Source organism: Drosophila albomicans, chromosome 2R (assembly GCF_009650485.2).
Source record: "Drosophila albomicans strain 15112-1751.03 chromosome 2R, ASM965048v2, whole genome shotgun sequence".
NCBI lineage: Eukaryota > Metazoa > Arthropoda > Insecta > Diptera > Drosophilidae > Drosophila > Drosophila albomicans.
Genome location: NC_047631.2, coordinates 34,033,368 through 34,060,725, shown reverse-complemented (window position 1 = coordinate 34,060,725; position 27,358 = coordinate 34,033,368). Strand labels below are relative to the sequence as shown.

The following is a 27,358-nucleotide window of genomic DNA, read 5'->3' as shown; positions in this document are numbered from 1 at the left end:
GTATATTTTAAATGTAGTACCAAATCAATATACAACATGTATCCTTTAGGTATATTTTTAAATTAATTCCACAGTTTTTTGCTTTTACTTAGCGGGTATTTCACTGTCGAGTATACTCGTCTGTAGCTTTCGTACTTTTATTTTATTTCGTAGTGTATTAAGTTTTCTGTTAACTAAAATTTACTGCTCGTTGCATTTAATATACTGTTTGCATTTCTGATTAGGCATGCACCAAACACAGACACACTCACTCACACACACACTCTCGCGCTTACATGCTAAATGCTGCCGACAGCAAAGCTGCAACTGCAACTGCAACAACGTCGCTATTTGCCGCTGGTTAAAAAATTTTGCGCGCTTTGCGAGCGTGTCAAAAAATTGGTCATTGTTCGTAATTATGAAAATTGCTTAATTGTTGCTTAACAGCAGCAACTATATTTGTGTTGTTGTTGCTGCTGTTGTTGTTGTTGCAGTTGCTGTTGCAGGATTTCAGTTTCAGATGCAGACACAATTGTTGTCTTGTTTTGTTTTGGCATCTGCTTAAGTGCTGCTACGATTTTCGGGCCTCAGCGTTTTATTGCCAAATTATGAATCGCAATAATATTTTCTGGCCGTAGCCGTGTGGCACTTTTTTTTTGTGTGGCAGCCGTGGGCCAAATAGCTGCGCCCATTTCACGGCGCGTTTATTGCCGCTTGACTAAGCAAATTTGTAAAACTAATTCGTGCATGTGTGTGATTATAGCCCAGTTTCTTGTTGTTTTATTATTGCTGGCTCAGAAATTGGTTTTTAATTATTATTATTGTTATTATTATGGCTACCATTTTCGGAGTTGTTGTTTCACTTCTGCGAAATGAGCGCGTAATGAGCAATTTCAGTTCGAAAATTCTTTCAAGTGTTGCCTCTTGTTAAGCTGCTGCTGCTGTTGCTGTTGGTGCAATTAAATGTTACTCATACGACCCTGTGGCCGCCCGCAAATTAAGTCAAATTGAGGCAACGTGGCTTATTAAGGTAAAAACAGCAGTCAGAAATGGCTCAGATACGAACCGATAATTAAACGCCTTGTGAACAGTTTGTCATATGATTTTTAATAAGTTTTGCATAGATTTATTATTGGCTTTGACTGTGGCCTCCGAGCAGGAAATGCCGCGAGAGTGAACTGTAAACTGCACAAAACGTTTAAGCATTAAAACGTTATAATTAACACACACACACACAGTAAATAGAGTATAACTCGTTCAAGTAAATAGCAACAGCAGCTTCTGGGTATGCGAAGCATGCAGCGCTATTTTAATTAGACATAAATACGCACAACAACAACAACAACAGCAACAGCACATCGATGATGATGACGATGATCATCGCGATGCTGAAAGTGTTTAGTTGGCAATTACATAAAATAAGGAGCAGCTTGTAACGGCTGCCTTGTTTTGCTCTTTATGCAACGCACGGCGAATTAACATGTTCAACAGCAGCCAGCAACAGCAGAAAGCCAACTGCAACGCTGCCTAAGATGCTGTCATCGGACTTAGCCACAAGACACACACACACGCAGGTAGCCAGCTTTTGCTTTTGCCTTGCTCTGATTTCAGTCAGCAACCACTTTGAACAGGTGCCTGACTACGCCCATTGCGTGTGGCTAGAAAAAAAAACGTTGACGATAAGTTGCAAGCCGCGACGAAGGCAACCGCTGAGACAGCGACTGAGACTGCGACTCATGCAAAGGCTGACTGTGCGTGAGAAGTGGCAAACTCAAGTCAGAGGCGTCCAACGAGAGGGAGCTAAGCGGCACATCGATAGCTGATCCCTTCTCGCCACTTCACTGCCATCCAGCTATTGTGTCTCTGCCTCTTTCTAGGCCTCAACTTGGCAGAAGATGCGTTGCTCGGCAGCTGGCGCTAAACGTTTTAGCTTTTGCTTTTGCTTTTGCTGTTGCCATATAAATGTCTTCATTGCGTATGAGTGATGAGGCAAGTCTGCGTGCTGGCTGCGCGTGTGCGTTTGAGACACCAACTTGGCTGCCTGGACACTTGGGTGTTAATTTTTTATTTATGCGCTTTTAATGTGCGAGAAAACATGCATTTAAAGTGCATTTATTATGAATGAAAATCGAATTTTAATTAACAACGTGCTGAGCTGCAACCAAAAGGCGCGCCATCAACCCAATTGAACCACTCTGTAGGGTGGGGCAATTATTGGGCCGTTTGGGGCAAAATTTGTCGTCGAGGGGATTGCACAATACTTGCTTGCCCCACTGCCCACATCCTGGCAGCATGCAACAGTGTGTGGCACGCATGCGCGGCATTTTAATGTGCCGCAAGTGCAGCAGCAGCAGCAGCAAGAGCAGCACGCCCACTTTTTTTTGTTGCGCTCTGCTCTGCTGTATAGCAGACACTCTTTTCAGATTTATTATATTGTATAATACGGCGTACGCGATTTTATTTATTGCGACGCATGCCACAAGCATCGAACAGCGAGCTGCCCCACCGGATAGCAGGCCACCAAAATCAATTGAAAAACTATAAAAACCCTCGTTTATTTATTGTTGCGTTTGTTTTCGCATTTGCTGCATGTATTTTGTAAAGTATTTCAACATTTTTGTTGCTCGCATTGCACCAAATTGCCAAAATGGCCAAATGGCAAAATGGCTAAATCGTTTTCTGCACTTTTTTTCTGGCTCTGTTGCCATTGCTTTTCGGGTTGGTCGCAAAAACACACACCGCCAAAGCCACAGCACTTTACACCGCCGAGCTAAGTTAGTTGGCTACAAATCGCAAATCGCCAAATGCTCAAAATGTTTTTATGCGCAAAAAGTGTGATTCAAAAAGTAACAGCTCGAAATTTATCAGCTTGTTACATTTTATTGTTAATAAAAAGTAATGCATTAAAAGCAATCTTTAAAGGTGTAACTCTCTGCAATAAATGGGAAGCTATCTAAGCGTTGGCAATTTAATAAAAGCCAACTAAGATTGGCAGCCAGATAACTGAAGCGAACTTACAAATTGATGCCTCGAAGATACAACTTAATAAAGTGTAATGTATTAATAAGCAAACTTGTATGTTTGATCGATATATCGATATATTTTGATACATCACTAACTGAAGAATTTAATAAATTTTTTACAAGTTATTAATTGATGCCTGGAATGTACAAATAAGTATTCATATTTGATGTACTTAACAGAATGTAAGTAAACAAACTTATATGTTTGATCGATATTAATCTATAGGTAATCCATATGTTTGGCACATCACTAGCTAGCGAATTTAATTAATTTTCTGCATAACTTGGCTTTGGTTTTATGGCCAAGAAGTTCATGGACGATTTCACTTTGGCAACTCGGCAAACTTGGCAACTTTTGCGCCTCATTCATTGCGAATCGATTCTAAAGTACAATAGACTAGACAACTAGAGTCCCCATTAAATAAGTTAAGCTTACAACAATGCTTTGGCCAGTTGTCTCCTTTGTGAGGGGCTTAACAGATAGTCTGAACGAGGCTAACACATCATTTTATGGTTCTTCAGCTTCACACACAGCTCACAATGCGAGTTCCTTTCAAGCGGAAATGACACACCCCGTGTAAGCAGGTTCTCTATCATATAGCTGGTGGACCATTAGAGCTTTACGATCGTTTATTGATATGCTGTCGGGTTTATAGAAAACTGAAAACTGAAAAAGTGTCAACACTTTTCTAAACTGATTGTAAATGCGTGTAGGCCATAAAATCGCAGTCAGTTCAGGCCAAGGCGTTCGTTGTTCATAGCCCAACTCATAAACCACCAAAAAAAAAAAACAAAATAAGATATGTGCCCAAACCCAACACACAGTGTTAAAGCCATAATTGCTGACTGACTGGGACTCTTGACGGATTATGAATGCTGCATAAGTACAGCATAAAACCCATTCACTTTTTGTTACGACTCCGATGGTGATGATGATGATGATTTCATAAAGCCAGCCAAACACACTCGATGCTCATAAATATGTTCGGTGGAGAGAAGATCTATCTGTTTATAAGGTGTATATACAAATGTATTTAACGCATCTTTAAACTAGCCATTGTCCAACGCATTAGGCGTAATGCAAAGCCAACAAAAATATCTTGTTGTTGTTGTTAGTGTTGTTGTTGGCTCATAAATATTGGCCAACTGTCAGTCAGAGTTTTGCGGCTGATTGGCATCGGGGCAACAACAAGTGTGGTTTAATTTATGCTAATGCCACTTGAAGAGATCGCCAAAGATCGCTCTGCACTCAGCACTCGAGTGGCTGCTGCATTTAAGTGCGCACAAAGTGAGCCAAAATCTCTGTCTGTTTGTCTGTCTGTGTGTTTGTGCTCTGCATAACAATAAGCCCAATGGCTCACAGCTCACAGCTCGCAGCTCTGAGTGGCTAAGATGCCCAGAGGCCGCTTTTGCATTTGAATGCCTCATAAGAATCTCACGGCCCGACGCGGGCAATTAGATCTATGAATATGAACGCCCTCTGCCTCAGCTCTAACTTTGACTTTAACTCTAACTCTAACTCTGACTCTGACTTCAACTGACTGCGTCTCTCTGACTCCGACTATGAGTCTGACATGCTGGGCGTACTTGGCTTTTGTGTGGAGCGTTGCATATTTGCATAAACGATCTGAGCAGCGACACCTCTGAATGGGCCACTGAGACCACGCATGAATGGCAGCGCCATAAGTAACTCACACAGTGTGGGGAGAACTGCCTCAGCCTGAGTGTGGGGTCTCTCTCAGAGTGTGTGATTTATGCCTGGGAGCCTGGCATATCGAATTTATTAAAGTGGGAAATGGAAAACGCACAAACTTGTGCTTGTGCCCTGGCGATGGGAACTAGAAACTCAATGGAAACTTAATATACTATCTATATATTTAGCATTTTAATGATTGTAAATGAATATTTTAAGCTGTCTGAATCATTGTTATTAGTCTGATTATTTTTATACTCGCTACACATAGAACTGACAATCTGGTATATATCTGATGTATTTGAATTTAGTACATTATCAATATACCAATTATAGTTTTTAGTATAATTTTAGTATTAAAGTGATTTTGAATGTACTACCATATCAATATACTAAAAATAGCCGTTGGTATATTTTTAGTATTTATGTTGTATATTAATTTGGTACATTTTAAATTTCAAAATTGTATATTTTTAATACAGTAGTATATAAATATACCAAATATAGCCCTCGGTATATTTTTAGTATTTATGCGGTAAAACAAATTGGCATATTTCAAATTTTGAATTGGTATATTTTTAATTCAACTATATCAATATACCAAAAATAGACGTTGGTATATTTGTAGTATTTTTGTTGTATAATAATTTGGTACATGTTAAATTGTAAAACTGTATATTTTTAATACAAAAATACACTCAATACAGCCCTTGGTATATTTTTAGTATTTATGAGGTATAACAAAATGGTATACTTCAAATTTCGAATTAGTATATTTTGAATGTAGTACAATATCAATATACCAAATATTGCCGTTGGTATATTTTGTGTATTTATGCGGTATAACAATTTAGTATATTTTAAATTTCGAAACCTCATATTTTGAATATAGCATTATGTGAATATACCAAATATATCCGTTGGTATATTTTTAGTATTTTTGTGGTATGTAATTTGAATATATTTTAAATTATAAAATGGTATATTTTGAATACAGTAGTAATAAAAGTTCCAATGGTATAATATATAGTTGGTATAAAATATACCAAGAGTATATTTTTAGTATTTTTGTGGTATAACAATTTGGTATATTTTAAATTTCGAAACGGTATATTTTGAATGTAGTATTATGTGAATATACCAAATAACATATATCCGTTGAAATATTTTTCGTATTTTTGCAGTATTATATTTGGTATATTTTAAGAATGACTGTTTAACTATTATTCAATTTGGATAGCGGGTATCTCGCAGTCGACCTCACTCAACTCTACATTTCTTACATGTTGATATTAGTCTGATTATTATTGGCTATTGTCTATGACATTTGTGTAGGTCGCAGGCAAAGGAAATGCTCCTCAGTTAGCATAGATCAATTAGCTGTGTGCTTGGTTCTGAGTCATCGACGCATGTGACAAGCACGAGCTGATTCAGGTTAGATGCGGAAGCCTTTGCTTGCCAACCACATTGCGCACTAACTTGGCCCAAGGACGTTGGCCAAATTAACGCTTAATAAAGCAATCAATGGCCTGGCCTGCAAATCAAATTGGTAGCCGCACTCGGAGCACCAAAATTAAACAAAATGCGCTAAATTAACTAACTATTTTTTTGTAGCAGCAGCAGCAGCAACAACAACAAAAGGAAAAACAAAGCATTGCCATGAGTGGGAAAATAAATGTACTCGACTGTGCTAACAATGGACCGAGGCTTGGCTTTGCCTGAGTTGTCTTAGTTTTTGGTCTGATCTGCAATTGCCCGAGCAACCGTTGCTGCTGATGCAGTGGCAACTTTGTGGGCGCAGCCGCTGTCCGTGTATGCCATAACTATTTATGAACAGTTAGTTAACTCAAATGCTAGGTGGCAATTAAATGGGCGTGGCCGCTTTGCCACATAATCACAGTCACAGTCAGAGTCGGACTCAGCTTCAGCAACAATGTTCAAGAAGTGCCGACCACAGCTTCTTGTGTTCTGTCCAAATCATAACCTTGCCCTGAGAGAGAGAAATAGACAAAGAGAGAGATTCAGTCATATAATTAGCATTAGCAAACTCTCTGGTCTGGCGTCAGTGGGGGGACGCGCCCAGGTCCACACCCCGAAAAATGGCCAAGACAATTTGTGGCTGTTCTTTGTTTCGGCATCTCTCTAACGTTGTTGTTGGCCACTAATTTGGCCCGCCACATGCCTCAATTAAAAAGGTAAACTCTCTAATTGATAAATTCAACATAAAATTCAATTAAACGCTGCCTTGCTTCCTACGTTATTGTTGTCGTTGTCTCCTCTCGCATAGGTGTAAAGTTGTTAACACAAACATTGAACTTCAAATACAACTTCGACATCGACTTCGACTTCGGCTTCGACTTCTCTCTGTGGCTTAGTTTGGTTCGATGAATCCATTAATTTACGCCTGCGCCCCCAAAGCGGTAATAACAACGACTAGAAACTGCAATTGAAGTGCAAAGTTGAACAGCAATGTGCTTGTTGTTGTTGTTGCCGTGTCTATTGTGGTTGCTGCCGTGTCTTTTGTGGTTGTTCCTTTGCCCAACTACGACCTCGCCTTGTTGTTTGGTGTCTGCTGCAGTCCTCGCAGTCCAATCTTGATCGCATTTTTTACGGCACATAAATATATGCCAAAACACTACAATGAAAATATTGTTGTGCTATACGAAAATGTGGCAACAACAACAACAGCAACAACAGCACAGCAACTATGGCAAAATATGAAAACGTTTTCAATGAAAATTAATGGGCAACGCCGAAAATTTTGGGGTGCTCGCTGCGCGCATGCGCAAAAATGTTAAAATCGTGACCAGAGCTGAAGCTGGAGCAACATCACAATGTTTGCTGGACTGTTGCTGTGGTATTGTCTTGTGGCACAGAGTCTGTGAAGCTGTGGAGCGCGTGTGATTTAGCAAATATTTAGACCGTATATGGAGCACCCGCTGCCGCTGTCGTTGTTGTTGTTGTTGCTGTTGTCGTTGTCCAAGCAAACCAACTTGGCCATTGGTCAAGCCAACAATTTCCTGCGTTGCGCAAAACTCAAACTCAAAACTCTGAGCTGCAACGGTTTACATTCTGTGTCGGTGTCTGTCTCTTGTTGCACGTTGCAATGCGACGATGTCACCAGGGCGGCAACAGCGGCACACCATATTGATAATTCATAACGCGACCATTTTTGGCTAACCATTTGAAATTAACGCGCCAACAACGCGCAGTCTCAAAAGCCAAAAGCAGTTGAGTCAAGTCGAGAAATGTCAGCTTCAATTTGCCGCAACATCGTGTGCTTCAGAGAGCTCTTTGATAATAAAAAAGCAGTCGAAAAAACTTTGCCAATCTTCGCTGCAATACATGTTGAGGCAATTAAAAATGCGCATACGCCGTGTTGTCTCAGCCTCAGTTGGCGGCAAACCTCAAAGCAAACATTTGACAACGCGGAAACCAAAAAAAAAAAAAAAACAAAACAAAAAAATATGTCTACAAAAAATTAAGAAATTTATAAAGATAGGCTTCAACTGGCAATAACAACTCATTTCCATTTTGATTTTTTTTGATGTCAAGAAACTTTTTTTTTTGTAGCTCGAAGCATAATAATTTTGTGTCTTGAGAGAAAGCTAACAGAAAACTGAAGGACGCAAGCTCTGAATCAACTTCAGTACAAGGCATATCATTAAATCTAAGTTCAACTTTAAAATAAATAATGATAACATCAGTCGCAAAGAACCAGAACTTCTACAAAGATAAAGAGACCTATGTCTATACAATTAATATATTTAAAAAAAAGAAACAATTTATAGCATAAAAAATACATTTAAAACTTGAAGAACTTGTTTCGCGCTAACATAATAAAATAGGCAAGAAATTTCATTGATTTATATACTAAAGTATATAATGAAGAAAACAATATTTACAATTAAGTAATGAGTAATTAAATAATCAAAAGTGTAAACTTTGCATGCAGCAGCGGCAAAAAGAAATCAAAAAATCAAAAAATCAGAAAAACTTTAGCTACGAGTCACGCGAATCTATCAGAGTGCACTCATTAGACTAGTAATAATATTCACATACTCGTATTCGTTGTATTCGCATTCGTAATCGTATGAATTTCATTATTCAATTCACGTTTCGTTTATTACGCCCCAGTGGAACATATCACGCACTTTATAAAGCCATTATATAAAAAATATTTTTATTAGCAAATGCTTTGCTTTTAATTAGTTCCCCTCCCTTCCATTCTCCCTCCATTCCCCCTCTCTTCACTTCTCTTTGCTGTCCTCCCCCTCAACATGCAAATGCTTGTTCATTGACAAAATAACACTTTGAATTCGTTTGCGTGCCAAGTGTGACTAACTTTTTTGTGTCTACACATAGTATATCTTTGGTTAATTAGAGTTGCAGTTAATTTGAATGTTCATTAATGTGCTTTTTGGCCAGGTGTGAACAGGCATACGAGTAAAGCGTTGCTTTTTAGAGCATTAGCTTTGGCCCCGCTTCATAATCAATCAGCGTCATTTGTTGTTGCCAAAATATTGCAATCGTTTTGAGCATTCCCACACACGCCCATGTCCAGACCAGATCAGTCCGAAAGCCAAATCCAAAGCAAAGCAAAACGAGAAACTCTGAATGGAGAGCCTATGGCGTTAATAATGCCAATTGCAAGTTTTATGTGCCACAACGACGCCAATAACAATAATAAACTGCATATTATTAAGCGCTTTAAACTATTTCCAACGTGCGACGTTTGCTCGCTTTATAACTCAAAAGGCCGACCGACCGACTGATCGACCGACAGTTTGCCAAACTTAAAGTCAAACAGACAGACGGACAGACAGAACGAGCGACCGCAAAGCCGGATCTGAGGCTGGACGACCTCTCGCGGGGGCACACACGCTGCTCCATGGTCTGAGATCTATGTTGCCAGCCCAGACACAGCGACGTGGTCAGCAATAGACTCAACATTGTTGCAATATCGAGCAAAGCTTACAAGTTGTCGATACACTGATACTCTTTCTTAAAGTGGTAGGAAAATATTGCGCTTCAAACTTTAAGTTCTTCTGTAAAATTAGTTATAAACAATTCAGAATGTTACAAGTGATATGAAAGTTTTGAAGCGATAATAATAACACAAAAACTGAAAGTAATTGAGCTGAAAATACTGAAATTTAATATATTAATTCTTAATTGAAGTGAATTATAAATCAGCAATATGATTTCTCAGTTCTATGAAAACGTATTTCACAGTTGAAAAAGCTGTAGATAGTATTGAATTTGCAGTCTCTAAAAGGTGTCGATATGCTTAAGCTCTTTTCTCAAATAGTTCTATGATAACATTATATATAAGTTGCACTGGAAACATTGAAGTTCGATATTTCAATTACTTAAACGATAATTAAAGATGAAATACACATTTCATTTCTCAATTTGATTAGAAACATTATAATAGGACTCCAATTTATTACTAATAAACAGATCCCAAGTAAAACATCATTCTTAAATTGGAGTCCTATTATAATGTTTCTAATCAAATTGAGAAATGAAATGTGTATTTCATCTTTAATTTATGTTTAAATAATGATGTGCTAATTGGAATCTGCCTTTTAGTAATAAATTGGAGTCCCATTATAATGATTCTATGCATAAATTTATCTAGGAAACACTCTAGTTTAATATTTTAATTCTTAACTCATATCTTAATTCTTAATTGAAGTGAATTATAAAACAGCAATATAATTTCTCAGTGCTATGAAAACGTATTTTACAGTTGAAAAATCTGTAGATAGTATTGAATTTGCAGTCTCCAAATGCTGTCGATATGGTCATGCTCTTTTCTTAAGTAGTTCTATGATAACACTATATATAAGTTGCGCTGGAAACATTGAAGTTTGGTCCCTTAAAAACAAATTAAAGATAAAATACACATTTAATTTGTCAATTTGATGTATTACTTAGGATCTGCTTATTAGTAATACATATATTGGAGTCCTATCATAATGTTTCTAGTTTAGTATCTTAATAATTTAAATTCCAAATTTTTATGTAAGAGTATTCCGCTTATTATGAGACTTAACATAAGTTGAGCTGTGAAGTTTAATCTCTTAATTCTTAATCCAAATTAATTATACGTAGTTGAATTCAATATCAGAGTATTCCATCGTTGGTAACTTTTAGTTCGTCTTACATTTGCCGTTTTTTGGCTTTGCCTATTACAAAATAAATGCATTTGGTTTAAATTTAGTGCAGCGTGGGGGCATCGCGAGAGCAAGAGCAACTCAAGAGAGTGAGAGAGTGACAAGCGGCTGCTTTGGTTAGGCTACTAATTGATTGATGGAACTGTTGGCACCTTCATGCTTAGCCCGGCTAATGCTAATCAATTGATGGCATCTGTGTGGTGGCTGAATCGCCACAGCGACGAACAACAAACAACAAACAACGAACAACGAACAGCGGAGAGCGAATAATATTGAGCGTCTGCAACAAATTAATTAGTCGCTTAATAGTGACACTAAGCCCAAGAAGACTGGCAGAGAGCCCAAAAGCGAACAAATTACTAGGGGAATTAGCATAATAAAGCGATGCAACCCAAAACGATACTCATAAATTATGCATAGTTTTGGACAAAACGAAAACCGTTTGCGATTGCGAGTGTCTCTCAGAGTGGATGCGGCACAAAAATTACAATAATAAAAGAAGAAGGCGAGACGATGAAACTGAAGACGTTTGCTGATATCAGCGAAGGCATCGTCTACTGCCAGCAGCCAACAGTCAGCAGCCAACAGTCAGCAGCCAGCTGGCAGCTTTCGCATATATTTCATTAGTAGCGCGCAAAAATGCGATTGGCGAAAACGCTGCACGCTAGATGGCGCTGCTGTGCTGCAGTGTGGCACTAAACTGGTTCACATTCTGTGCCACAATCCGGGGCAGCCAACGAGGCAGGATGATGCTGATGATGATGAAAATCGTTATTGACAACGGAAGACGACAACGACGTCGACGACGACGAAGTCGAAGTCAATGCTGAGCGATTTCCATGCAAATGGCCATGAATTGGAATCTGCTCGTGTTGCACTCTTGCCTGTTGCCTGTTGCCCGTTGCTTGTTGCAAGCGAGGGGCAACTTATCTGCGCACAAACGTACTTGAACCAGAAAACGAACGACACTTTAATGCAAGCCGACATTGAAACGTTGTCGTTGTTGCTGCTGTTGTTGCCTGTCATGGCCAGAAAGTGGCACACAGGCGAACAATGCGTAAAGGAAAGAGAAAAGTGCCGGCGAAGTAGTAAAATTAATTGAAATGTCCCGTGGAATGCGGTGCAGAAAAAGCATTTATCAATTTTGATTTTTCAATTTTTTGGGCAATGGCATTTGAGGCGATTGGACGCTTTTCAATTAAACTGCAGCTAATTGCATTTGACAGCGGCGGCAATTTATAGCAACACACACACACATCGAGTTTGTTGCCTAAGTCTTTTGTTAGTGCGTCGACAACTAAGTCTGTGTGTGTGTGTGTGACTGTCAACTGTGACGGGGTGGCCGAGCAGCGAGATGCTGGCAATTTTCAACAAAATATAATAATCATAAAGTAAAATAAAATAAAAAGCTGCCAACAATCAAACGGCCGCAAGCACAATAACCCAACGGGGGGCAGGCAAGAAGCAGAGGCAAGTTGTGCGATAAAAAAGAAATCTTTTTTGTGATTTCGCAACGCTCAAAGCCAAAGCGTTGGGAAAAAGCAAAACAGCACAGAAATCAAAGCAGCCAGCAGCCAACTGCAAAACTCCCCAGAGATTTTTATGACATTTTCACAGGCAGCTCGATGAGCGAGCGCGAGGGCGCTAGAGAGGGGGAGATGAGGCGGCTGGAGTACATGGCAGCCGTCTGACAGACGCGTCACTACGTGAGCGACGTGTTTAAAAGTTTAATGAGCCGCAAAATAATTGCAAATGCGGCGCATGTCGCCAAAACGTAGCACAGAGGCAACAACAACCAACAGCAGCAGCAGCCAGAAAAGCAGCAGCAGCAGCAACCAAAGAAAGACCAAACAATCGGGCAGGCAAACAGAGTCAAAGCAGAGTGCAATCAGATGGCCAACACCCCCTCTCTGCTCTCTCTCCCAGTTGGGAGAGGCTGCACCTGTTGGAGGGCGGCCACAGTCGATGCGGTTTTAGACCATCGTTGGTGTCGTTGCTTAGTCGGTGTTGGTGTTGGTGTTGCTGCTCGGTGTTGGGGGCACTTAATTGCCAAAAGCGTGACTTACATTTAAAAAATCATAAAAGCCACGAGACCAGGCGAACTGCAAAAGATAGCGACCAGATAAGGCTAGACGGATGCTAAGCGTTTGTCAGTTTCGCAAATTAACGAAACGAAAACGAAAAGCAACAACAACAACAAAAAATGCTTAGGACGAGATTGGTGGCCAATTAGGAGCACTTACCGTAGCCAGTTAACAGACAGCCAGACAGACTGAGAGAAGAGAGGGGAGAAGCGACTGCAATCATGTGCGATGAGTCGACAACTGGTTGTGTCTGACTGATTTGTAGTTTGTTGCCTTTTTGCTTTATTGACTTTTAATTAGCGTCGTATTAAAAGCTTTGACACATTTCTTTTGCGTATGGGAAATTCCGTTTGCCAATATGACAAATTCCCATCGAAAAACCAACTTAAATATGAATGTACTGCTCGATATTGCTTTGGTTAGGTGGGCGTAATTGCCTCAACACATTGTTTCAAATGCCGAAACAGAGACTACGCACAGCACGTTAAATGCTCGCCATACATAAATCATGGCCCAAAGTGTCAAGTTGGCTGACAGCAGAGACACAATATCGCTTGCCAGATATTCCAATTCCAATTCGAATTTCAATCGAACTGAATTTCGATTCAGATACAGATTCAGTGCGAGATCTGGAGCAATAGATAAAATATGTGCGAGTCGCAATCGTATTTAATAAACAATCATGGGGCAGAGAATGTTGCGGGAGCAGAGACCCAAGGAGGAGGTATTATGTGGCATAACAGTGTCATTTTTCGTTTCTTTTCACCAGCGTTTCTTTTCGATTTATCAACGTTTACCAATTTCTAAATGTTTTAGCGCGTGCCTCACGCCGTCAGATTAGCGATGGCCTCACTTGGCCATCTATCCATATTTTTTTATACCCGCTACCCATAGGGTAAAAGAGTGTTATAACATTGTGCCTCAAGGCAGAAGGAGTCATCTCTGAGATAATATAGGCATGTTCGCCCGTTCGTTTCTCAGAGATTATAAAAGGCAGACATCAAGTTTGGTCAAGATTTTTGCTACTCTATGGTATATTTGGAATGTAGTAGGATATCGATGTATCAATTATAGATTTTTGATTATTTCGGTATTTTTCCAGTATATTAATTTGAAATATTTGAGCAATAGTGGTATTTTTTTCAGTGTAACAATTTGCTATATTTTAGTGGTAGTATATCTGTCTACCAAATATAGCCTTCAGTATATTTTATTATTAGCATATGGATATAACAAATGTAGTATTCGGTATATTTGAGCATTTTTCCACTATAAGTACAATAGTATACCGATATACCATGTATTTCGGTATTTTTTCGGCATATTAATTTTATATTTTTAGTTGTAGTATATTAATATACCAAATATAGCATTGGGTATATTTTGACATTTTCCAGTATATTAATTTGGTATATTTTGTAATGTAGCACGTCAATATATATTTTTGTATTTCGATATACTTTGACATTTTCAGTATATTAGTTCGGTATATCTTAGTATTAATATATCGATATACCAAATATAACCTAGGGTATATTATGTTTTTTTTTTTTCAATATATTAGTTTGATATATCTTAGCAGTAGTGGTATTTTTTAGTATATTAATTTGGTATATTTTGTTGTAGTATATTAATATACCAAATATAGCCTTGCGTGTATTTTGATATTTTTCAGTATTTTAATTTGGTATATTTTAAAACTAACACCGCACTGTTAAGCTTTTATTAATAACGCGTAGCGAGTATCTCACAGTCGAGCACACTCGACTGCAGCTTTCTTACTTGTTTTCTTCTGTTTTTCAGGGTATCCCCAAGCTAAACGCTAATCCCTTGGCAAACGTATTCATTTTGGCATGAAGAGAGATATCTTCGTTGCGTTAGAGAGCTATATTTGTGGCACAGGGATTAACGCGCCATTGACATTTATTTGTTTCTAGCGGACGCACAGCAGGTGTTGCCCGGTTGCGGTTGTTGTTGTTGTCGGTTTGTTGTTGCTGTTGTTGAGTGTGTTGCTAACGAAGCGGGCGGATTTGTAAGCCGAATCTCTTATAATCAAGTGTAGCTCGGCGAGTTGGGATTTGATTTATTTGCTAGCTATTTTAATGGCTGGACAAGAGACTATTCGTTGTTTCATTAAACAATCATTGACTTCTGGCTACAACTGGATGGGGTAAGGAGAAGGGAGGGAAGTGGGAACAGTAAGGCAGTCCGTTTTATGACCATCATATAAACATGCATAAAAATTCATCAGCAGTTTGTGAGTTGATTTTAGTTATGTGCCCGTTTTCCGTTTTGGTTGCTTTTTATGGTCTTACAATTCTGGAATTGTTGTTACTGTTGTTTCGTGGGGTGTACAGCTATTGGTATCTGGTATCTGGTTCTGCTGCTAGTCTCTCACTGTCTTGGTGTTCATTTTATTGGCCCAATTTGTAAATATAGCGCAAAAGTGTCGAGCATAACAATGAGGCGAGGCGGGACTGTAACTTCTGCTTGGTGCCGAGTTCGTTGTCTAAGTCTTTCGTTTCATTGCGTTCAATTCAATTTCAATGCGATTCAGATTCGGATTCGAATTCGATTCGACGCAACGCGATTTAATTCAAGCATTTCGTGCTGCATGATTTGTTGTTTATTTGTCGTTCCTAATCAAAGACAAATCAAACACGCACCTACAGTCGAAACTGTGTAGAAATGCATATAAATTACAATTCTCAAAAGCGGCCCAACAACTTGGCTTAGAAATCAACATTAATGCATCAGCTTCGTTTTTTGTTGTTGTTTGTAGTTTTGTTGGTCTCTCTTAATTTTAGTTTTCATAAACAAACAGCGCAAAATTTACGCATTATTTATGATTGCAAGGCATGTAATTCGTATGCTAATTGATAAGTATCTCGAAATTTATTAACCAGCTAGACGAACAGCAACTGCAACAGCAACAGCAACAAATGCGTGCGTGCCGTGCGGCGTCAATTTTCAAGTACACAAATGCAAAAATTGAAATCTTGATATATATAAGGCAGCAGTTGTTGTTGTTGCGGTTGTTGTTGTTGCTCGACTCGACTCGGTTCTCACGCACAGTCCGTTGAGCGCAGCTGCATTCGGACAGCGTCAGTTTTATAGTTGACCCCGGCAAGCGACCCAACCCCTGGACTCCCTCTCTACCTCCCGCCCCTTGCATGTTTGTTTTACCGACACTAAAATCAAGTTCAACTATTATATAAAGTTGCTTTAGTTTGCGAATCGCGATTTGCGGCTTGCGATTTGCAAGGCAAATTCATTTTGTGTGTGCGCATAGTTTGCGCTGTTTTTGTCAATAGCACAAATATTTGTGTGTAACATAAAACCGCCAACAAACTAAACACAACGCACAACAGCCACTTACAACAGCAACAAGTGCAACCAACACACAACAGAGAGATAGAAAAAAAAAACATAACAAACGGCAACGGCAAACAGCAAGTTTGTAACATGAAATCAAAGCAAATGCAACTGAGACCGAAACTAAAGCCCAAACCGAAGCAAAAGCGATTTTCGTATCAACAACAACATTAATTATAACAGCCACCAACACCAACACAAACACAAACACCAGCACCATTAACAACAAACTAACAACTCATAGCAAACTAACAACTAACAACAACACGAGCCAAACATGCCAAAAAAAGTGCGTTTTATTTTCCAAATTGAAATTCATAAATAACAATTACACTGCTAAAAACAAACGAGTGATTTCGGTAGACGAATTTACTAAATTGAGAAAAATAATATTAAAATTTAATGGGAATTTAATTTAGGAATTAGCAAGTTATATGATAAAACTCATTTACTAAATTAAGGAAATATTTTTACAATTTAATGGATATTACATTGAGAATAAAGCAAGTGATTACAATAAAAGCATTTACTAAGAAAACATTATTAGTATTTTACGGAAATTAGATATAGAAAAAGGTAAGATATTCTTATATATTAGATTTATTTTCTTAGAAAATATTATTTATATTTTATGGAGATTTAGTTCAGAAATAAGTAAGTAATTACATTAAGATTATTATTTTTTTATGGAAATGAAATTTGAAAATAAGAAATTTACTTCAAATTACTCAATTAAAGTAGATATGATTATTATTTTATGGAAATTTAACTTGGAAATAAGCAAGTGATTTCAATTATTGTTTTATGTACATTTAAATAACAAATAAATTTCTCTAATAATGCTAAAAGTATAAATAATTTGTATAATTTATTGCGATCCATTAATAATTGCATTTATTTTGTTGTAGTGTCTTGATGAGTTCTCTAGAGTTGCTGACCATTAACTAACGACTGATGTAATACGAAATAATGACGTCATGGATGTTTCGTGAAACAAAGCGTAAAACATAAATCGAATATATCGAAGCTGTATCTGAAAAGGGGTCGCGAGGCACACGCTACAATTCGTTGTATAGTATGTTAGCGGAGGACAGCGAAAATGTCGTATATGCAATATGTAACAACTGCGTGTCGATCAATAACAACAACAACAGCACGCTTGTCCCGAGTGTGCGTGTGTGTGTGTGCGACATTTTTGAACATTTTCGCCTTGATCTAGAATTTTTTCCTATTAATTGATCTCATAATGACAGACACTTCAAAAGCGACATCACGACATTTATTAATTAATGCACGCAGCGCGAACGCAAACTCAAACGCGAATGCGAACACGAAAATCAAATGGAGCGACGGCAAAGGTGCGTATACGTAACACAAGTTTTGCATGCGTTAATAACAACGAAGCAGCGAGAACAGAAATATTGCCGGCAGCTTAATTAGCATTTTAGATTACTTTGTAGCAAGTGCGTAGCAAGAATTGAACTAGAAGCTTATGAGGTTACAGCCAAGGTTAAGCAACTAAAGTGCATTTAAATATAGCAAAAAAAATATATTTAATAAGCGTCTAGCTCTGATTAAACTATGCTAATTACACTCTACTTAGCAGTCACAGCGTTTCCCGTTTGTCAATCTCTCGCTTATCTCTTTCCTTCCTCAAGTATCAAGTGCTCAACACATTGGCCAAATGCCACAGACAAAGCTAAGCGGCATCTCTTGCGCATTAATTAAAGAGGCGTTATCAATTAGCCAATTCAACTCGACTCAGACTCAGTCTCAGACTTAGACTCAGGTTGCTTCCCATGGTCTGTGTGCTATCTGCAAATCATTGCGCAAATGCACGCAGCTCATGTTGAAACTCAATTGCAATTAAAAGTCAAAGAAAAAAGCGAGTCAATTGGATGCTGTTTGCTACTCTTTGCTCAGTTGGTGGCTCGTTAGCAACTTTAAAGGCTTTAATAGAAATGGCCAAAAGCATACCATAAACTGAATTGTATTGAGTAAAAATAAACCAAAAGCTGAGCCCAATCTTTCGACATATCATTAATGTTTATATGCAGATGCAGTAGCATATTGTATTTCGCTGGCTATAAAAGAAATTAGCAACAGCCTAAAATAATTGGGTTTTGTTTGTTACATATTTGCTGATTGGGTTTCCTTTTGTTTTCTACTCTCGATTTATGCAAATCTTTTCGCAAATTTGTCAAATTACGTGTAGGCGAGCTCTCTGGGAAGTGTCGCTCGACGTCGCTGTCGTTGTTGTCGTTGCTGTCTCCTCATCAAGCGACGCCCCCAACAGATCGAGACCCGCACCACCAAAGCAACAAGTTCATTGAACCACCTACGTGAAATATGCAAATCAAAAACGTTGCAAAAACCAACAACGAAAAAAAAAACAGAAAAAATCAAAGCAGCAAAAACAATGAGCGAAACGAAAAGAAAACTAATTTTTGATTTAATTTTCATAGTCTTTGTCTATCGCAGCTGAAATTCGAAATTTGTATGCATGGATTTTTATACCCTGCGCACATTAAAACATGCTAAAAAGGCATCATAAAACAATGGAGATATACTTTGTTATATCAGCCTAAATAGAGGGTATCTCATAGTCTACTAATCTTACTCGAAACTGCTGCACATCAAAGCTAAATTAATTGATGTCACCAATAATATGCTGAGGAATTTTTATTTTGGTTGCTGCTTCTGCGACGCTGACATGAAGATTTATGTTTCAAGAGTCGCAACATCGCGACGTCGTTGTCGTTGTCACGTTGTTTCCCAACGTTTCAACGAGACAACATTTTAAAATATTTGCTTAAAATTATGTATACAGCCTAGACTATCGGCTAACCATCGATAAGAGTTTATCAAAATTCATCTATATGTTAAGTTTGCGAGTATAAATAATTTATAACTAAATTAACAAGTAAGAAAGCTGCGTTTGAGTGTGATCGACTGTGAGATACCAGCTTAGCATTGTGAATAAAAAGCGCTGTGGTATTAAATTTAAAATATACCAAAATAATATAATATAAAACAATACTGGCAAGATACCAAATATGTTTGGTATATTGATATATTACAACATTTAAAATATACCATTTCAAATTTTTTAAATATTCCAAAATTCTATATTTATACCAGAGTCTATATTTGGTATATACTACATTCCAAATACACAATTTTTAATTTAGAATTACTACATTCGAAATATACCATTTTAAATTTTAAAATATACCAAATTAATATACCAGAAAATACTTAAAATATACCAAAGAATATATTTGGTATATTGAAATACGTCATTATTATTTTTTAAATATACCAAATTAATATACCATAAAATGCTAAAAATATACCGAAGGATATATTTGGTATATTGAAATATATCATTTTTGTTTTTAAAATATACCAAATAAATATACCGTACAAATACAAAATACACAAATTAAAATTTAGAATTACTACATTCCAAACATACCATTTTAAATTTTAAAATACACCAAAACAATATACCACAGAAATACTAAAAATTATACCAAAGGACATATTTGGTATATTGAAATAAAACATTCTAATCTTTAAAATATACCAAATTAATATACCATACAAATACAAGAAATATAGCAAAGGCTTTATAGCGGGTATAAAAATTGCGTCGCTCAAATTATGAATGCAAAGTGAGTGAAACCAATCGAAGATGTTTCGCAAATGAAGCCATATTTGGCTAACGAACATAGAGAAGCCGCATTTGCACGAATTTTTCACGGCTGACAATTAAGAGCTGTCGCTGGCACATCCGCAAAATGCAGTAAATTAATGTCGACAAGCTCGCCAATTATCTATTAATCATTTCGCGCATTCGCATTCGCATTCACATCTTATCAATCTGCATGTATTTATCGATAATTATAGTGTTCGTAAACTTGTCTAATTCTCATCTGATTTTCTACTTTTCTGATTCATTCATTCATTCGAAGTTTGAGCAAAGCAATTTAATGTTGGGAAAGCCTGCGACCTCCTTTCGAATCCCATGGCGGTGGCATCATCATTACACGATTATTATTATTATTATTATTAAGAGTTTGATTCAGATTCCGATTTGGATTTTAATAAGAAATACTACGCCCATTTTCTGGCTTGTAGCTAAATTAAATGGGCTAGAAAAATTCATTAGGCCACGAAATTTCTCACTTGATTACACGACTCAGACGATCAAGGTCTCAGACCCGAAACTGTTGCCCTTTTTTTTTGTTTTGGTGTTCGATTTGTGTGTTTCAAGGGTCGCCACATGCGGTGTAATTAAATTTTCTTTGTTGTTTGGGAATTCGCTACGATTTTAATTGTCGATTTTTGGTGCTAAAGGCATTCAATCGGCCTCTCATTTTGGGGCTTAGGCCTAGGGTTGGGCCCTTCCGCCACAATTAGCAATTTCATGCGTTGTTTGTGTGAAATTGATTATGATTGGCAATCGCAATCGGAGCCTAGAGAGCTTTTCTCACTAATATTTTCATCATGGGAAACTGTTGCAAGTACTTAATTAGTGTAAAAGTCTAACTGTGATTAACAACCACAAGCAAAGACTTCGACTTAACTTGTATTCCGGCGAAACAACTGCGATTTGCACATCCACCAGAAAGAGTCGAGGAGCGTTCTCTTTGAAGTGGTTTTTATCAAAATCTCAATGTCGCCGTTTTGCTGACGCCTGGGACTCGGACTTGGAGTCGGACTCCGGACTGGGACAACTTGAAGGCATCATAACACACTCTGAACAACCCAACAACCACATTCAAATGACACTAACGGTTCTGTCTGTGTCTTCGTCGCACTCTGTTTGTGTGTGAGCGCCAGTAATCATGTTTTAACGACACACACACACTCAGACACTCGTATGCAGACAGACAGGCGCGTCATCTGCGAGTTCATATAGAAATCTTGTAATCTGATAGGCATGACAAGAAATATTTTGCTTGTCATTAAATTTACTTTTATTTATGCAGCAACGTTGATTGTTTGCTGTTTGTTGTTTGCTGTTGTTGTTGTTTCACTCGCGTGTTTTGTTTCGCAGCAACTTGAAATTAGTGAAAACTCTTCACATTTGTGGCATGAAGTTGGCTTAGAGGAGCCAAACAAAATAAAAAAAAATATGTATGCATATTGTGTTGGCGCCTACAAAACGAAGAAACCAACCAACAAGCAAGCAACCAACTCTGGCTAGCTCATCGATTTGTTGCTTGTTGCATAATAGACGAAATATTTGCGCATGGCTCATTACAGTTGGTTTGCTTGTCGTAATCGAAATATTCCGGGAATTCCGTTGAATGGCGAAACAAAAGACTTAGGCAGCAAACTTGAAGTAACGCTGCTTAGAATCGTGTGTGTGTGTAAACTGCATTCATTGCGTGACATTTAAAGTGCTGTCAGCCGATGACGGCGATGACATCAGAAGCTGGCAACAAATGTCAGCCAAAGTGCGTCATTGATTCATAAAACACACATAGACAAAAAGGGCAAAACATCGTTTAGCTGGAAATCAAAGCTAACACAGACTGAAAGATTGACTCTGACTGACGGACGTGTGCAAACGATCAGCAAATGACAGACAGTCCGACAGACAGACAGTGTGTCTGCTGCCTAGACAACATGTGTAATGACGCGAACTAAACACAAAAAAAAGCAGCGGGCATAATGAGCACAATTACAGGCAAAGCAAAGCAAATCAAATGCAACGCGTTACTTTGTAGCGCGAAGCACTTTGAATCAGTCACAATAATTGCACACAAAGCGGCAGCAGCAGCAGCAGTGAAAAAAAGTTAATAAATTATGGCAGCGACAGAAAAAAGTATTAATTAAAAAAGCATAGCGAGAAAAACTTGACAACGGTAACAACAGCAACAAAAACAAAATGCAGCCAGACAGACGGCTATTAAGGAAATTTCTTGTTGACTCATCCATCGCAGTCCGGCCCACAATTAACAACTCCGACTCCGACTGAGGCTGAGGCTGTTACCAAGAAAACACATTTCTTGTTGAGCTCATTTGCCGCGCTCGGCAATTTCTTTGTCAGCAATTGCAATTAAACAATTGCCGACTTTTGTTGTTGTTGCTTCTGTTGCTGTTGCTGTTGCTGCTGTTCTTAGTGTTATTGATGCTGCTGCTGACAATAAATTTAATTTAATTCGCTTTATGTGTACACGCCCAATTGGATCTGGAATCTCGTGACTTGCGTTTCGCAATTGTGAGAATTAAATAATTCTTTGCATATTTATTTGCAATTTTGTATTTTTATGTAATTTCCTTAATGTTGATTAATTTTACGTTTTTTTTTTTGCCTTTGCTTTAATTAGTGCATTTTAATTGTCTTTGAAGCATACAAAAAATAAAAACGAATGCAAACTATAGCCAGGGAAATATCACACATAACTTCCGCTTAACCAATTTCCAAACGAAAGTCACAGAATAAACAATTCTATAATAATAATAATAATGATTGCAATTTGAAAAAAATAAGTCATGCTGTGCGTGTAAATATTGAAATGTAATTTCAATTAAGCATGGCAATAAAACGTTTTTCCAATAAATTGCATCACAGTTAACAATCAGCTGTAGCTTTAGCTGTTTGCTGTTGGTGTTGCTGCTGGCGACGTTGATTCCGTCTATTGTTAAAGTGTTGAAGTGTTTTTATTTAAATTGCTCAACTGAACTTGTAATTATGGCGTACTCCCCAATCGCGGGTTGTTATATTGTATGTTAGTAGCTGCTGCGGTTGCTCTTTGGATTTGTTTTACATAAAGCTAGGAAATAGTCAGTCTTAAAAGCCAAGTGGCCCGTTTTGTCTCTTTCTCTCTGTCTCTGTCTCTCTCTGTTTGGCTCTGAAATCACTGCAATTAATGGCTGTGGTAAAGTTTTAACTAACGGTTTTATAGCCGAACGCGAACGCACCAATAACAACTCTCAGATTGGTGGCAGCTGTTTTCTGTCTGTTAATTGTAATTGAAATTGTTGCGTCTCCTGTTAATTGATGAATCTGCGAAGCTGTCTTCTTAATGACTATTTTGCATCTGAAGTCAAGAGCTAAGATGCTGAGATGCTGCACACATAAAGTGCAATTAAAGGCGCATAAAACTAAATAATAACTTTGAACGAATTGAAAACAATTACTTACCGCAATTAACGCACTGCAAACTCTCTTTCTTTGCCTTTGCTTTTGTATTTGTTTTCTATTTGAAGTATTATTTGAACTTTTGTGCCAATGGCATTTAGCAGGTATTCTCTAGGAGACAGACACTTGCACTCACATTTGCGTAGAACACACAGAAAGTTTTTATGGACACACGGATGTTGCAAAAAAGCAGCACGTGAAATATTTATGTAAATTTATTTGGTTTTTTTTCTCTCTACTTTGCTATTTTGTGGCAAGACATTAAGAGGCACACTTGCAATTGTCGTTCGTTCGTTCGTTCGGCAGTGATTTGATTAAAGTTGAAGTTGAATTTGAAGCCACGACGATGACGATGACGGAGACGGAGACGACGACGAGTTGTCCGTCGATTGTTTTGCTTTTCTCCTCACTACGTTTTCGATTTGATTCGTTTCGTTTCGTTTTTGTTTGTGTTTTTCCTTGTTTGATGCCAGCTGTTTGCCAGCTTGCAACAGTGAGGCAGGCAGGCAGGCAGGATTTGACTTGTCAATTAGTTTGTTGCTTGTTGCATTTTGTTTGTTGTTGTTGCTGCTATCAACCGAACCGAAGCACCGTTATCTGGCTCACAACACACTCGCAACACGAGAAAACGGCAGCCAGTTCGTTGCCTAAGTCTTTTGTTTAGAGCGCGCCTGTTGCGTTATCGCTTCTGTTGTTTTCTGCTTTGTTGTTGTGTGTATAAACTTTTTTTTATTTTTAAATCGTAAACTTTTTTATCGCATCATGTTTTTCTATATACAATATAATTAATTTGCTGATATTTTTCTTTTAACTGCACGCTTTTTATGTGATCTTTTGGCGGCAATTAAAATTAATTTAATTTAATTTGTTTTATATTTGTTACTGCGCGTTGCCGTTGATGGAAACGAGTTTGTCTCTTTTGATTATACTACTCTATACATATAACTTTATATATAGTATATGTATATGCATATATAGAGTGTTATGTACATTTGGTAGCTTAACGAAGGGCATATCCCATGTACATACATATTTAATTACATACAACACAAAATGAATGCATATACTTGGATGATCATTTTGATTTTATGGCAGCTTTGAATTGCTTTTTACTGTTGCTGTTTTTAGTATTTTTTATGAGTGATTTGGCTTAGAGCAGCAGCTAAACATAAAACTGATTTCAAAGCCTCAGATGCAGCTGCTTGCATACGAGTATGAAGAGTATTTCCCTCGGCAACGCAAAAAAACGCACACAAAACGCACGCAAAACGCAATTGAAACGCGCGCACGCGACTCCGCAAAACTCGTGTGTGTGTTGAAGAGGAGGAAAAACAATCAAGTTGTTCGCTTTTTGTGTTTGCAACGCGCGCAACCCGCAAAAAGTTTAAACAGTCCCGCAAGAAAGTCGCACAGAAACTGCAAGAGGATGAAAATTGCAAGCAGCTCGAGCTTCGAGCCGAAGTCGTCGTCGCCGCAGCAGCAACAGCAGCTGAGGCAGCGACAGCAGCGGCAGCCGTTGAGTGCAATTGCCGTTGCTGTTGCCGGTGCAGCAGCAACAGTCACAACAACAACAGCAACAACAACAAGTTGCAAAACACCAACGAAGCGCAGCAAAGTAAGCAAAAAAAAAGTGGCTAAAATAGCAACAACCTCTCAAAGACCGACTGACCGAGTAATACAGTCCAGCAACAACAACAACAACAACATCAACAGCAGCAACCACAAACAGGCAACAGCCAGGCAACGATTGAGTCGCTGCTCTGAGCCGAGGAGCCGAACATACGAACGGAGCAACGGCAAAAAAAAAGCCGCTAAAACGCAAAAAACCTGTTGAGCTGGCTGCGATCAGTCTCAGTCTCTCTGCCAGCGTCGTTCGTTGCTTCGTTTATCGACGATCGCTATTCTCTCTCAGCTTGTTTCGCTCTCTCTCCGTCTCTCTTCGAGTTGACGTTGTTGAATTTCGTTGGTGAGTTTTCCAGTTCCAGCTCGCTGCTGTCTGACCTAGCGGTTCATTTCCAACACAGCTGCGCTATCAGTTGCCGATCAGCTTTTGACCAATAAAAAGAGGTTTCGGCGACGTCACTGGAAGGCAGCGCAGCAACTGCGCAGTCGTCGAAGCGAGAGAGAGAGAGAGCGTGAGCGACACGACGATTCAACGACCCGAAGAGCAAAAGCAAAGATCTGTTAAGAGAGAGAGAGAGAACTTAAGCAGCCTCGTGGCCATTTGGCTGATAAGAAATTGAATAAAATTATGTGAATTTTATTAGCCAAAAAGCTCAAACTTTTATTTTGGTTGTTGTTCTTGTTTATGGCATAATTTCGCAGGTAATGCCGCAACGCCTTTCGACTTGTTCGAACTGAATCATATCAAGGCTCATTTATCAGCACACAACAAAAAAAAAAAGTAAAAAGAATTGCCAATTTTCTTGTGAGAAACGAAAAAGAACGAATAAAGCTGTTGCTCGAAGTTGGCTGTTGATGAAAATCATAATTGAAAAGTGCGCCTTCCTTCGAAGCGTTGCACATGCCACAACACATCGTGCAACGTGCAACGCGCAACACCAACAACAGCAACAACAAGCTGACACTTGCCACGCGTCAATGTCAAAGGCCTGCGCTTGACAATTTAATTGTCACACGCCCGCCGCATTTGGTCAGCGGCACGAACTCCAACTCCAACTCCGATTGCAACTCGAACGCGAACTCGAACTCTATTAACGATGCCAATTGACGGACACTTGAATGCAGCAGCGCTGTCAGTTGTTGTTGTTGTTGCTGTTGTGGTTGCTGTTGTTGCAAGGGGTGGTAGAAAGCAAGACAGACTCGAACTTTGCATTAACATAACAGTTTTTTGGGGGCAGCAAAGGGAAAGAGAGCTGAGACTGAGACTGCGACTGAGACCAAGACAAACACAACAAGTAAGAAATCTACAGGCGAGTGAGCTCGACTATGAGATACCCGCTACCCATTGTGAATTAAAGCATAACGGTACGGTATTAATTTCAAAATATACCGAATTAATATACCGAAAATACTAAAAATATACCAAAGATTGTATTCCATTTATAATATAAAATGTGTAATTTTAAATTTAAAATATACCAAATTAATATACCACAAAAATACTAAAAATATACCAAACATTCTATTTGGTACATTGATATAGGACTACGTTTGAAATACACAGTTTTAAATTTTAAAATATACCAAACGATATACCGCAATAATACTAAAAATACACTAAATGAAATATTTGGTATATTAAATAGTACTACATTCAAAATATACCATAGAGTACAACCAATACTAGATTGAAGATTGTATACCAAAAGTAATATTTGGTATATTGATATAGTACCACATTTAAACTACCATAGAGTGCAAAATATACCAGATTGTCAGCCCATGTAAAAGTATTTCTTAGTAAATAAAATATCCGTCTGCCCGATGCATACACAAAGTTATAATACCCTTCGACCCTATGGATGGAGGGTATAAAAACAGAAACAGAAACAGAAACATCTCTGAACATTGTCATAAATAACGCGCCAATGACAACTTGTTTGGTCGCTGCTGGGATGGGTCTTGGGATTGGGATCGCAGTTCGAATTGGACTGCGAATGAGACTTCGACTTCGACTTGGACTGTGTCTGTGCTTGGGTCTGGGACTGTCTTCTAATACAGCAATTGACGTGCGGCGTTTGCACCTAGCGAGGTTTTTGATGCATCCGCTGTTCCCCAGGCGGAGGCCACCACATAAAAGTGGCGCGGCAATTGCCAACTTTGGTCAATGCCGGCGACAAGTGTAAAACGACTGTCGACTGGCGGCGACTGTGGTTGTTGCTCCTGCTCCAGCTTGGTTG

At 38.4% G+C, this 27,358-nt stretch overlaps 1 protein-coding gene across 2 annotated transcripts in view; it reads right to left on the bottom strand.

Annotated features, from left to right (window-relative positions):
* The window catches only part of LOC117573899 (myb-like protein AA), a 73,926-nt gene extending 49,032 nt beyond the window's left edge, over positions 1 to 24,894 (bottom strand). For both annotated transcript variants that reach the window (XM_034257407.2, XM_052007844.1), the window contains exon 1: positions 23,499 to 24,894. The gene's annotated coding sequence lies outside the window, so the exon portion shown is untranslated. The remainder of the gene's footprint in view (positions 1 to 23,498) is intronic.
* Between the last annotated feature and the right edge of the window lie 2,464 nt (positions 24,895 to 27,358).